Below are 12,770 nucleotides of genomic sequence, written 5' to 3'. Positions count from 1 at the left end.
AAGAGTGCACCATCAACAATAAGTGAACTTTCAGCGGCATCCCCCATTAAAGTCGGTTTTTTTTCTTAAAAATTATTTCAAATGATTTCTAATCCCTAATCTGTTAAACAAAAGCCATTGTTTCTTTTGTGCGAGCGGTTAGCTCCCGTATTAGCCACGTTGCAAAGCAACAATGTCCTTTAAAAAGCAACTGTATAGTGGTGGGTGGTGGGTGGTTTTAAGGTTCAAGTCTATGTACATCTGGTAATGTAGGACGATCGACTACCTCCATGTAGGCGAGCGCTCATATTATTATATAGATTTGATATGTAGGTACCTTAAAACCAATACGATACAGCGCAGCTTTTTGTTGCTTTGCCACGCGCTTAAAACGGGAACTGACCGCTCACATAAAAGAAACAATGACTTTTGTTTAACAGATTAATAGGGTCTTAGGCGTAATAATCATTTGAGAAAATTCATACTAGTAGAAAAAGCGGCAACAATACATGACTACCGCGAAATTCCAAAATCGATAATTCTACTATTTGTTTGTTACTCAAGCGATAGAGAAGAGAGGCCAATTTTAAGGAAAGTACTCCACAGAATTTTTATATCAGAATCGCGAGCTATTTTGATCCTTTTGAAAAAAAGAGCACACCGTTTGAAAATATTAAAACAGGGATCATTTAAAAACATTTATTATCTACTGTTTAAACTTTAGTTACCTCGTCATGCCTCCGAAAAGATTACCGTTGCAGTCGTCCCTCTAAAGGTCGCACCCGTACCTACCCTTTAGCAGGGTTCGGGGTTCGAAGTTCGCGCCGCCAAAGTGAACTCGACCGGCTGTTCACCCCGTGAAACATAATTGTCTTAATGTGATAGGTACTTTAAAAAACTTATTAGGTATACTTACTTATTACAAATATTAGTTTGCTTTAAACGTCGTAATCAACATAAAAACCTACTGTTAATGTAAGAATACGAAAAATATGCATATTTTATTACTTACCTCTTCATCATTATAAGTATTACACGTTTATTTTTTAATGTTGAAAAACCGTTCTTAATAAGTTGTCTGAATGGAACGGAACGCCTGTCAAAGAAGAGGCGTATTTTCTTACTGTAAGAATTTTTTAAGTTTCCAAAGGCAACATTCGATATTGTTTTTAAAAATATAATATACGATACACAAATAATCGTAAATAACGATATTTAGGTAATAATAGTACAATGTTTTAATATTTACAATTGTTTCTGTTTTATAGAACATGCATTTGAAAAAAAAACTCATTGAAGTGGGTTCAATAATAATAACAAAATCTATTCTAGTCGAATAAAAGCTAGAAAAACACCTCTTCATAATGCCAATGTCAATGATGTCAGTGTCACAGAATTAATAATATAAAAGTTTCGAATGACTTCCGGTTCGAGCGCCATCTTGATAGTTAGCATCGTGATTAATTACTTTGTTTTTTGCTCATTAATATTGTTTAAAGTGTAATATCGATAGCTTATTATACAGTAAACTAATGTGGTAGTGTGCAGTGAATGGAGAATTAATTTTGAAGCGCGTTTAACCACCATCTTGGAGTCAACGGCCGGTAGTCCACGTGCTTCTTGTAAAGTCTAGCTATCGATTTACAAGAGCTAACAAATCACCGTACACTGTCTTGTACAACCGTACAATTTGTGTCGTTTGTAAACCTCTTAATACCTTGATACTGGCGAAATAGTCCCACTGGGCTGAAGCCATAATTTTAAAAGAAGAAGAAGTTTCGAATTCATTCGAATTCCATTCCTTACTTGTTGCTTTTCTTATTTTTTCGCAACTGTATTAAAAAACGTCGTTCGATACACGTGCAGATATGTCATTCTTCACTCGTACCGAGTAATGACATACTTTCCGCACTAGCATCGAAGTGTATGTACTATTGTAGTGAGTGTGTCTGATGTGATATTTTACATAAGCTGCATAACATGCATATAACAGGTAAGGTATATACAGTTGCGTGCAATAAAATAGCAGTCAATAGGAAAATAAAAATTAGGGGATAACTATAACTTTAGATCAATTATATTGGATCTTTTTTTATAATTCTTCTGCATTACTTAACATTGTTTCAAAATTAGCTGTAACCTTTACTTAAATAAGGCTTTTTTACTACCTCGCGGAACTTCTTATAAAAACGTAATAAATAACCTACGAAAAAACTACAATTGTGTACCATAATTGTATTTTAGTATCTTGTCTATTATTTCCAATTAAAGCTTTACATCTAAACCCATGTCATTCAGAAAAAAAATAAACTTTTCTATAAGACGATCTTCGTCTCAGCTTAGTCCTTCATTCGGATTTTTTTATTAATTTTTGACCATGTCTAATAAGTTTTTAGGGTTCCGTACCCAAAGGGTAAAAACGGGACCCTATTACTTAGACTCTACTGTCCGCCTGTCTGCAGTCTGGAACATCAGTCGTCCCTTTTCACCCCCGTTGCGTCCCTATTAAACCTCGTATTTTTTTCGAAATTTTCATGGATATATTAAATATGCTAATAACGGGTCACTCACGTATTTTAAGTCGAAAACCGCTTGACGTCCTCCTCGGTACGGAGTGAAACTTGTCGAGCGTTTTTCGACTTAAAATACGTGAGTGACTCGTTATTAATATATTTAATAAATCTGTGTCTCACGGAAGTTTTGTTATTAAAATTTTCATGAATCTCTATTTTCACACTTATTGCTGAAAACAAAGATTATTTATAATTACAATGTAATTAATAAGTTCTCAATTAAATGCCAAACCAATTTTTCACTATCAAAAGTGTCGCAAACAAGTAAAACCTTTGCTTTTAAATGAAGTTTTGGAGCTCATATCAACCATTCGTTGACAGACTCAATTTTAAACTTTTAGTTTGTCAATATATCACGAGTTCACGACTTTCATGCTTTTCCAGTCTTTCTATTACAAAAATAATATAATTTACTATTATTTTCAATCACGAGATACCATTTGTGACACATATTTTCTTAAAATTTATTAGGTAAATGTCATTCCCGGTTCTGGTCCCTATTCCCCCCGCCGTCCCTATTCACCCCATTTGACGGTAATTCAAATATTCTTTGTAGATAATAAAATTGTGGGAAATAGGTACCTAAGTGTCCTTAGCTGCATTATTGTATTATTAAAATGACAGTTCGATTGGCCCGTTTACTACTCCTGATTTTTTCTATACCACGTCGGTGGCAAACGCCTGATGGTAAGCGGTCACCCCCATACCCTCGAGAAAACCTCTGCAGGGTCCAATCGAGCTGATATTTTATCATACCATACTTATCATAGATAAAAATATTTCATTTCATGTCATAGTCAGGATAATTATCATATTTATCATATGATGCACACCTACAAAAATGTACCTGGCTGGAATTCCCTATTAGTCTTATAGTTATGTACCTACATGACGTCGGTAGGTCGACGCGCTGTGGTGACACGGGCGGCGCGACCTCTAAGCTAAGGGTCTACGGGCGAGTTCAGCTCAAAGGCTACAAGGTCAACACAACAATGCAACTGACCTGGAGGCTTATTCTGATTGTAATAGCAGATTATGAATTTGATCTGAATTTGTTAAAGATATGATCTGTCACCTGCCAACAGTGACATTTCTTTAACCAGAAATTGTGTAGGTACAGAGAGATCAGCTCATCGGACAAAAACAAAACCAGATTAAATTCGCAACCTGTTCTAACCAGAATAAGGCTTCTGAACTGTTGGAAAGAAATGAGCAGATGAACACGCTTATTCATTTCAAACATCGAATATTTCAATGGTGGTTAGCTTAGGATCGCTGACCGCTCCTAAGCTACGCTGACCGCTTGCTAAATTATATTGTACTAGCGGCTTCGCACCGGTAGTTCAACTAATTTACACAAAACCTTTACAAATTATACCTTCCTCTTGAATCATTATCTATTAAAAAAACCGCATCAATATCTGTTGCGTAGTTTTAAAGATCTAAGCATACATAGGGACAGATATACAGACAGCGGAAAGCGAGTTTGTTTTATACTATGTAGTGATGGGGAGTTTCATAGGTAGTTCTTTGTTGAGCGATGTTGATCAGTCCCCTAATATTGTTGTCGGTACAACTGGCCCTTAGTGAAGAGTAGGTACTTACATTTTCCTAAAAGTTACATTTTAGTAGGGTAAGTAATGACACTAAATGTATGGAACAGTATGCACTTTAGTCTCAGGCGATGCCGCTTGGCACAAATGTTCCTTAGGTCAAACAAAGCTGATTTGGCCCGGTAGCCACGAGATCGCACCGTGCCTACCCCCCCAAAAAGAGGGGGGGAGGGGTCGCCTCCCCAGGTCTAATTTCTCCAGGTCTTAGCAACTAGGGCAAGTTATATATCATTGTCGGATCATTTAGGGACGAGGAATTCATTTTTGAAATAATTGTTACATAAATATGTGTTCATACAAAAAAATGATTTTTGTGCAAAAAATGAAAATGTTATGTAATTTTTGTGACATTTTTGGCTGTTACAATCATAGTGTGGCGATTAACACTAAATAAAAAATTGGACCATGTTTTTATTCTTCATTCTATCATACATCTTTTCCAAGGAGGCATTCATACATTTTTTTTGTAGGAAAAAATAATTTATAGCGCGTGGCGGTGACGATTTTCATACAAATGGAACTATGGCCAAAGTCAAAGATTAAAAATGTTTACAAAAACATTGAATTTGGCGTTTTTAAAGTATGATTATAATGTTTTACCCACTTAGATATTTATTTTATTGTTTTTAGTATTTATTTTTATAGCGGCAAAAGAAATACATCATCTGTGAAAATTTCAACTGTCTAGCTATCAAGGTTTCTGAGATACAGCCTAGTGACAGACAGACGGACAGTGAAGTCTTAGTTATAGGGTCCCGTTTTTACCCTTTGGGTACGGAACCCTATCAAATACAGTATTAATACGACGTATAATTTATACGTCGTAGTACAGTCAGTTGGACAGTATTGCATGTTAACAATTTGTTGTCCACTAGGAGCCTAGCTTATGGGTCTTGATATACCGTAACTGGGTTTAGTGGGTTGCCAATAAGTATGGTCAATTTGCTATCTAATCTACCAGTTTTGTATCTCGCTATCAAGATTATTGTTGGAATAATAATAAAAACTATATAATCTTACCTACACTCTTGTATGTTTTATTTAGTTACCAAATTACTGTTTTATTTTTTATCAAACTATTGCGGATTTAGGTACAATTCAATTGCCCAAAGTACCCACAAGATACTTCTCGCATGAATCGCTCAATCAAGACTAATCTTGAAATAATGACCCTTGAATATACATAAAGGCTTATATACAGACTTTTAGTGTAGGTACGATTCTCGCGGTTAAGTAGGTACTTATTAAGTTTTTAGTTTTTCAACTCAATTGGGGAGTGTTGACGTCTATAACTATAAGAGTGCTATTAAAGAGTTATTCTTGGACGAAAGTTGCGGGCTCGCGATAAAAATGCAAATGATTTTTTTTTCTGCTGGAAGCAGTTGGCAAAAGCGGGGTTTAACGTCACGCCACAATATGGTCGGGCCAGTAGCAGCCGAGAGGCGGTAAACATGGAGTGGTGCATTTTATTAACGGTCGGCTATGGCTGTAAATCTCAAAGTGGGCAAAGTATATGTAGAAACAGTAGCTGGTTGCTTGATCGAATTTTTTGAAAACGAAGCAATAGAGAAACACAATATCCTGTTCTTTGCAGTTTCAATGATAAAACATAAATGCTTTAAGACTAAGTACCTAGTATTATTTAGTAATCACATTATTATGCACAACCTAACTCAAAACACAATTTACTTAAATTGAGGTATACAGAGGCTAACTTATCTCTATACGGGATTTCTTAAAGATAATCTTCGAGCAGATGAGTGTAAGGGGTGTACCGAAAAAAAACTGTAAATTTGAAATGAAAGAAAGTAATACGTTTCTGCTCTAGTGCAGAAAAGTGGTGTACTCCTCTAACGTCCCCGTCCCACGAGCAGGGTAGGTAGCAACAAAATGGAAAAATTGTGTCTTTATTTCCCCGCCTAGAACAATTGGTGATTGTTTTAATTTTACTAAACCCGCATTGAATCTCTTTTAATCAAAAATGATGTCAGTAAATTGTTAAAATAAATTATTCTTGATTTCTTTTGTTGAATTGTATTTACTCGGTTTCATAAGGCGGGAACCAAAAGGAATACACCAAAAGTATTTTTTACAGTACATATGGTGCTACTTTCTCGCCCTAGTGCGTCAAATAGCACTTTTCGTGCATATGTCGAAAGTTTAAAGGGCCATATGTACTGTAAAACGTTGTACGATACACGTGCGAATAGGTAATTCGCAACTCGTGTCGATTTAAAACACTCCCTGCGGTCGTGTTTTAATTTATCGCCACTCGTTTCGAATTTCCTCTTTTCCGCACTTGTATCGTTAATAACTATTTTAAACCTTACATTTGCGTAAATGAGCAAATGCAGAATCTTATACAGCCACAGTTAAACGTTTGTACGATATTAAATGTAGGCCAAGCAATAAGAAGGTATACAATTTTTAACTTCGTAGCTTTGTTTGGACTAGTTAGGAGATGAACATATCAAAAGTCCCCGGCCGTAACCCTGGTGCTGGGGGGAGGGGGGTTTGAAGGTTCCATTTTTCGGTTTTTCGATTATATCTCGGAAACTATGCGTCTGAGCGACTTGGCCATTTATACAAAACTAGCTGTTGCCCGCGACTTCGTACGCATGGATTTGTATGTTGGTGGTTATATATGAGCATAGAACACTATGCAGCAAAAGATATCAGTAGGGACGGTTAAACATTTGTTAATAATTATACAGCGCATGAAATTTGTCTTTCACAAAGTACGAAGTTTCAAGCCCCTAACTGAAAAAATTGTTCTCGATATAATCTTAGATTTTCAAGTCCACTATTTAAAAAAACGTTCGCTCCCAATGCAAACTTTATTAATACAAACTTTTCAAACACGGTGCAATCAGTTTTCGTCTATTTTAATATAATGCCCTTTTACCAAGTTTCATGTTCCTAGCTAAAACGAAATCTTGTACTACATATAAACTTACATCCCCTTTTTAACACCCTTGGGGGTAGAATTATTAAAAACGTTGAAATAACTTTTTTGTAATATTATACAATGCCTTTCTAAGAAGTTTCAATAAGCATTTGTAATGGATTTAAACTTTCAACCCCTTTTTAACCCTTTTAGGGGATGAATATTTAAAAGAGCTTAAATTACTTTTCTTGTATTCTAATAATATGCCTTTATACAAAGACTGAAGTCCTGTACTCAAAATTGGTTTGATCTCCATACAAACTTTCAACCTCTTTCGAACTCTGAAATAAGTTTTCTTCCCTTTTTAACCGACTTCAATTTCATAGAAGGAGGAGGTTCTGTATTCGGTTGTGGCAATTTTTTTTTTTTTTTTTATGTATGTTCACCGATTATTCCGAGACCCGTGGTCCGATTTGAGTCATTATTTTTTTGTTCGAAAGGAGCTACTTCCAAGTTGGTCCCATATTAATCTGGGTCTGATCTGATGATGGGATCCCTGAGGAATTGAGGGAACTCCTCAATTTTTAAAGGCACATGTATGGTGATTTGGGTGTTTTCATAAGCAACTTGAGCATTTTCTCTCGAAAACGACCAATTTGATGAAGTGGACCTGATGATGATGATTGTTTTGAAGGTAGTGATGATGATTTTTTTAATGTAGGATGTTCAGCGATTACTCCGAGACCCGTTGTCCGACTTGAACAATTCTTTTTTTTGTTTGAAAGGAACTACCTCCAAGGTGGATCCACATTAATCTGGTGCTGTTCTGATGATGGGATCCATGAGGAATTGAGGGAACTCCTCAATTTTTAAAGGCACATGTATGGTGATTTGGTCATTTTCTTAAGCAACTTGATCATTTTTTTCTCGAAAACCACCAATTTGATGAAGTGGAGCTGATGATGATGATTGTTTGGATGATAATGATTTCAGCGATTACTCCGGCACCCATGATCCGATTTGAGTTATTCTTTTTCTGTTTGAAAGAAGTTACCTCTCGAAGGTGTTTTCGTAATATTTTTGGTTTTGATCTGATGATGGAATCCGTGAGGAATTGAGGGAACTCCTCAATTTTTAAAGGCACGTGTATGGTAATTTCGGTGTTTTCTAAAGTAACTCAAGCATTTCCTCACCAAAACCACCAATTTGATGTAGTGCAACTGTAGCCTAACCACGAGTTTGGCACTAAATATTCTTCGTAACTTACTTTGTACACTAATATGCCAGTACGAGCGAGATGCATAAACAGTAAGTTACGCACACGATAGCAAATATATCAATGTCAAACTCGTGGTAAGGCTACTGATAACTTCCCTCGTATGTGTATTATGATTTTTGATGTAGGTAGTGTTGGAAACAACCAAAGAGACTGAGAGGTGAAGGTAGAGGGTATTAGTGTTTGGGGGGTTTGAGGTTGGGGGTTGAGGGGAGGTGAGTTGATGGGTCGGAGACTGAGGGGTTGGGAGTGGGATTGGGGGTTAGGGTTAGGAGTTAAGGGGTCTGGGGTTAGGGGTCGGGGAATGGCGGTTGAAGGGTTGGTGGTTTAGGGTCGAGGGGTTCAGTGATCAGGGGTTGATGTGTTGTGAGGTTGAGTGATCGGGGGGTTTGAGGGATTGGGTCAGTGGCGGGGCGGAGAATGGATTTACTGACAGGAATGATTTCCCAGACGGACTCGAGGAAAATTCTGATTATTTAATAAAGTTTACGAATTTACAGATAAACATGATTATGTTTTTCATTCATGCGTCACGCTCTTAACAATGTCTTAAAACAAAAATGGAAAAATAAAAACTTTTATAAAAAAAAAGATAAACCGACTTCAAAAAGGATGAAATAAAATATTATCCTTTTTAGGGTTCCGTGTTTAAGTATATGCGTTACCAACTGATATGTTTGAAGTCGGTGCCAAGCCAAGTACTCCAAGTAGTAACAATACCAGTCAAAAATAATCAGCTTTATGTCTATAAGTCCCATTACAACTGTACAAATGTTATAAACGTGAAAGCAATTATGTCTGCCTCTTTGCTACCTTTTCATGGCTAAACAACTGAACCGCTTTAGCTGAAATTTTGCATGAAGGTTCCTTGAATTGTTTTATATTTTGAAATGTAGTCCTCTGGATAAGCGACAGAAAATAACTCAGTCCCAATCCCACACTTGCGTGCTATGACTGTTTAAGAATTAGTAAGAAATGCTCTTTAAAAAAATACGACGACAAAACGTATTAGATTTACACTAACGTGCCGACAAGCATGGTACGAACTGCGGCAAGAAGGTTCAACCGTGTGTTCTGTTCTGAGGTGTACAGGAAGTTCGTTTATTGTCGTCGTGTAACGCTGCGTCTTACATAGGCGAACACTCGCGAACGCGAAGCGAAGCGACGCGGCACGGCGCGGCCGGCCCAATGCGTTCGCGTTCGCAACGAGATCGCCCACGTAGGACACTTCTATATAGGTATCAAAGGATTAATTAAGGCACCGTGCCGCGCGCGCTTCGCATTCGCGTGTTGTTCGCCTACGTAGTACGCTGCATTAGGTAATCCAACGTACATACTTATATAGCCGCATCATTATCGAATTGCACCAAAATCCCTGGTTTAAAATTTGGCTTGGCACCGACTTCAAACATATCAGTTGGTAACGCATATACTTAAACACGGAACCCTAAAAAGGATAATATTTTATTTCATCCTTTTTGAAGTCGGTTTATCTTTTTTTTTATAAAAGTTTTTATAATTAAATACCTTTCTACGAAGCTACCTAGCTTAAAATAAAATTAGGACCCCTACAAATTTTCTACCTATTTTTAAAAATGCTGAAATACTTTTTTGTATTCTAATAATATGCCTTTATACAAAGATTCAAGTCCCGCATTTAAAGAAATATTTGATCGCCATACAAACTTTCAGCCCCCTTTTCATCACCTTGGGGGATGAATTTTCAAAAACGCTAAAATCAGTTTTCTACTCTTTTAATGATACCTCTTTACGAAGTTTCTAATTCCTAGCTTAAAAAAAAATTGCACCCTATACAAACTTTTAAACCCTTTTCAACCCCTTTAAGAGGTGAATTTTTTAAATAGCTGAAATTATTTTTATTTTTATATTAATACAAAGATTCCAGTCCCGCACTCAATAAAATGTTTGATCTCCATACAAACTTTCAACCCCCTTTTCACCACCTTAGGGGATGAATTTTCAAAACCGCCGAAATTAGTTTTCTTGTATTTTAATAATATATCTTTTAACGAAGTTTCAAATTGCTAGCTTAAAATAAAACTTGAACCCCATACAAACTTTGGACCCTCATTTCATCCCCTAGAGGATGAATTTTGAAAAACCCCTTCTTAGTGGATACTAACGTTATAAAAACTACCTATTGTGAAAAATTCAGCTCTCTAGGTCCAACGGTTTGGGCAGGGCGTTGATTTAAGAGATAGATGAAAAGAGATTTAATTTGTTACAAGTTTTATTCAGTCAAGTTTCTCGATATCTTGTATAGTTTTTTAACCGACTTCAAGATTTCAAAAGGAGGAGGTTATCAATTCGGTTGTGTTTTTTTTTTGTATGTTTGTTACTCGATAACTCCGTCATTTCTGGACCGATTTTGAAAATTCTTTTTTTGATTGTAAGTATATACATACAGATTGGTCCCGTTTTTGTCAAAACGCAGTTCTGATGATTTACATTTAAAAAAGTGACATTTGATTAAGTGGAACTGCTGATGATGATCAGAATGGAACTCTTTAATGACACATAGTTCACGTTTGGCGATTTGTTCTCTTCCTTATGGACCCAGACCCAAACTTGGACCCGGACTCGGACCCGGACCCGGGTCTGGACCCATGGACCCCAACTCGGATCCGGACCCGGACCGAACTCTGACCCAAACTTGGACCCGCACAGCCGGACACGGACCCGGACTCAGATCCGGACCCAGACCCGGACCCGGAAATGCTACTAGAAAAGTGGGTTAGGTTAGGTTAGAACTGTGACCCTTACAGAAACGAAATGCTATCAGAAAAGTAGGTTAGGTTAGGTTAGAACTGCGACCCTTACAAAAACGAAATGCTACTAGAAAAGTGGGTGGTTTTACCTCCTTTTCTACATTATTAGGCAATATTATAATAATTAGGCAATTAGGCAAAATTAGTCAAAAGATGGATTAGGATAATTACGCAAAATATGCTGTCTATTTCATTTCATTGTCTGGAATCTAAGAGTGCACCATCAACAATAAGTAAACTTTCAGCGGCATCCCCCATTGAAGTCGGTTTTTTTTTCTTAAAAATTATGAGATATCCGTTCTTGAAGGTTTATTTAGGGCTCTCATTTTTATCTTGATTATCTACATCAGTAAAGCTGCTAGGCCGGGTTTGGTAACGTTTTCGTATAAATCGGGGGTGCTGAATTCATTTATGGTATCAACAATACACCTTTCCGAAGTAAAAATATATAACTTAATATAATATATAACTTTAAACAAATAACTTTTTTTTAACTCAATTTTTAATTTAATTTCAACTAAATCGGTTCAGCGGTTTAAGCGTGACTCGTCTTGGTAAATACGTGTTTTAAGTCCCGACACAGGATATAATATAGTTTTTATCTCAAAAATCATACTTTGAAGGTGTGAAATTTGGTGTGAGGGGAATTTGAATTCCTCGACTCCAAAGATATCAGTTGGTAACGCATATACTTAAACACGGAACCCTAAAAAGGATAATATTTTATTTCATCCTTTTTAAGTCGGTTTATCTTTTTTTTATAAGTTTTTATTTTTCCATTTTTAGTTTTAAGACATTGTTAAGAGCGTGACGCATGAATGAAAAACATAATCATGTTTAACTCTAAATTCGTAAACTTTATTAAATAATCAGAATTTTCCTCGAGTCCGGCTGGGAAATCATTCCTGTCACTAAATCCATACTCCGCCCCGCCACTGCTGTCCCAATCCCTCAAACCCCCCGATCACTCAACCTCACAGCACATCATCCCCTGATCACTGAACCCCTCGACCCTTCAACCGCCATTCCCCGACCCCTAACCCCAGATCCCTTAACTCCTAACCCTAACCCCCAATCCCTTAACTCCCAACCCCTCAGTCCCCGACCCATCAACTCACCTCCCCTCAACCCCCAACCTCAAACCCCCAAATACTAATACCCGCTACCTTCACCTCTCACACCTACCCCTCACTTCTCAGCCTCTTTGGTTGTTTTCAACACTACCTACATCAAAAATCATAGTACACATAAGTACGAGGGAAGTTCCACATTTCGTCTGTGGTCTTCATCATCAGTAGCCTTACCACGAGTTTGACATTGATATATTCGCTATCGTGTGCGTAACTTACTGTTTATGCATCTCGCTCGTCTGGCATATTAGTGTACAAAGTTACGAAGACGCTAGCGAATATTTAGTGTCAAACTCGTGGTTAGGCTACAGTTGCACTACATCAAATTTTTGGTTTTTGGGAGGAAATGCTTGACTTACTTTAGAAAACGCCGAAATCACCATACACGTGCCTTTAAAAATTGAGGAGTTCCCTCAATTCCTCACGGATTCCATCGTCAGATCAAAACCAAAAATATTACGAAAACACCCTGGAGGTAACTTCTTTCAAACAGAAAAAGAATTACTCAAATCGGATCATGGGT

This window comes from Cydia strobilella, chromosome 1, assembly GCF_947568885.1.
Source record: "Cydia strobilella chromosome 1, ilCydStro3.1, whole genome shotgun sequence".
NCBI lineage: Eukaryota > Metazoa > Arthropoda > Insecta > Lepidoptera > Tortricidae > Cydia > Cydia strobilella.
This window is presented reverse-complemented; position numbering follows the sequence as displayed.